Below are 2,500 nucleotides of genomic sequence, written 5' to 3' on the forward strand. Positions count from 1 at the left end.
AGCTACTAGTTGTCGTGAATCATTTTATCTTCAATTTTACTATCCTGAGTACAATGCATAAGTTTTCAAATGAGCTCAAGGTTAAAAAACACAAGGAAGGAATTGGGGATTAAGCTTTGTTTTTTTTTCTCTGAGATAGGAAAATGATGAGAACTTATATTTTGTTGAAGTACATATGTGTCCCTAAGAAACAGCCATGAAAACCACACTTGAAGACTGCATGTACAGCAAATGAGCTGATCTGCTCCATTTCAGTTCGACATAATATGTTAATTGTAAAAATTAAGGTTTCCTTTACCAGGGCATTACAAGTACTATATCATGCACCTCCAAAACAGTCTATTAAAAACAGCCTTTACTCTTGCCAACAGCATTTATCTTATGTAAGGGCTGCAGTCTCTAATCTCCAAAAGACAAGTATTATTTCTATGTATACAGTCATGTACATGTAGCATTACTATCAAACTCCCTGGTTGGACATGCCAACTGCACCTTTTCACTATGATTTATAATGTCTGCAAAACAATGACAAATAAATAATTAACAGTTTTAGTAAACTTGTGCCTATTTTTTTTTTAATATGCAACAATTAAGGTTGTATAATTTACTCTTTTTTCTGAATATATATACATGTATAATAGCTGGGATGTAGTACGTACATGTACAACAGACCAAATTCTGAGAAGGTGATAGCACAGTCAACACCAAGAGGTTATATAGTGCAAATTTTTCACAAAAACACAAATTCCTGACAACAAATAGATAAATACAGGTTCTTTTAGTCCACTTTAATGTAAATTGTACACTTCTTTCTGTATCTGCTGTTTGACTGGTAATGATGTACAGTGTAGCTTAAGCAAAACTACATGTAACATTAGAAGTTTGTGATATCAAGCCAAATTTCTTTTTATAAAATAACTAGGATAGTACGCGCAATCTCATTTGTCAATAGCTGTGTTTAGATGAGAGTATGGAAACACGGCTGTGACATCACACAAGTTTTGATTGGTTATGTAGTCAGACACGCGTTTTGATTGGCTGCATAGTAGGAAATACATGTACCCCCTATGAGCGTGTACCAAGAAAATTGGTTTCAATCTAGAAGTAAAAAAAACAGCATTTTCCTTCATTTGTCAAATTATCTTTGAGAAACATTTTATAAAAGCAATTATAGAGGACTTTTTTTCCGTGTTTCTAAAGCCTCACCTTAACACTCAGGGGAGTTTGACGCGCAGTTGAGGGTTTGCACTTAATTTACTGACCCGGGTGGGAATCGAACCCACGACTTCCGGATTAGATCACCGTTGCTCTATCGACTGAGCTACAAGGCCAGACAGGAGCAGGTGGTAAGAGTTTGAGGACAAATCGGCTCGGCTCTCTGTCCTTGGGTGTTGCATAAGAAGTTCCTGGTGCTGTGGATTAGCGAAGCTTCTTCATCCATCACATGTACACAGTAGTGTTGGCCTCACATGAGTTTTTTTCCGTATACACATACACACGCTGCTTAGGACAACACGCACTTGCACTTAGTACTTGGCTTGGGCTAAGCTGATTTGTCCTCAAACTCCCACGGCCTGCTCCCGTCTGGCCTTGTAGCTCAGTCGATAGAGGAACGTGGTGATTTAATCCGGAGGTCGTGGGTTCGATTCCCACCCGGGTCAGAGATTTTTCTCTGTCCTTGGGTGTTGCATAAGGAGTTCCTGATGCTGTGGATCAGCGAAGGTTCTTCATCCATCGCATGCACACAGTAGCGTTGGCCTCACTTGTGTTTTTCCATTGTACATAAATATATGCATTAAGAATTGTCTTGCATTCAAGGTGATAATAATTATACTACTGTTAACAGATAGACATTAGGTTGCTTGGTGCTATAAAGACATCCGCAGTGTATTTCACGTGACATACATGTAAATGTACTGTAGCTAACTCCATAACTCTGCATTTCCTTCAGGTTAGAGGTTTTGACAAAAGAAGTTAAGAAAGCAATGCTTTTACTAGTGGAGAAGAGGGAAGCAATAGGAGTTAACCCAAGAAATCCCTACCTTTTTGCAACCTTGGCCAAGTGGAAGCTCTGTTAGGCACCTGCATCCTTGGGACTCACATGCCCGCGTAGAGTGACCCATGCACAAGGCCTTAATCTAAAAAATCCTGAGGCCATCACAAGCACTCACTTAAGAAAACATATTGCTACTGTTTGTAAAGTGCTGCATCTTGAAGAAAAGGAATTAGATTGGTTGGCATGGCACATGGGTTACGACATAAGAATCCACTGTGAATATTATCGTCTTCTTGAGTCAACAACTGAACTTGCAAAAGTCAGCAAAATTCTTGCTATAGTGGATGAAGGCAGCATTTCAAAGTGGATTGGGAAGCCATTGGATCAGATTAATGTTGATGTGAATGATGGTAAGTGTAATTAACAAGTGCGACGTTAAGTGGGCGTTGGGTGCCTGAGCCATCCTGGAGCTTCCACTTTTGGCAGCCAGTACCACGACGGAGA

General features: G+C 39.5%; 1 long non-coding RNA gene across 2 annotated transcripts in view; it reads left to right on the forward strand.

Moving 5' to 3' along the window:
* LOC137983867 (uncharacterized) overlaps positions 1-2,500 on the forward strand; it is a 14,837-nt gene that overhangs the window by 7,089 nt on the left and 5,248 nt on the right. For both annotated transcript variants that reach the window (XR_011119033.1, XR_011119032.1), the window contains one exon: positions 1,952-2,406. This is a non-coding gene — a long non-coding RNA (uncharacterized lncRNA). The remainder of the gene's footprint in view (positions 1-1,951; positions 2,407-2,500) is intronic.

Source organism: Montipora foliosa, chromosome 13 (genome assembly GCF_036669935.1).
Source record: "Montipora foliosa isolate CH-2021 chromosome 13, ASM3666993v2, whole genome shotgun sequence".
Lineage (NCBI taxonomy): Eukaryota > Metazoa > Cnidaria > Anthozoa > Scleractinia > Acroporidae > Montipora > Montipora foliosa.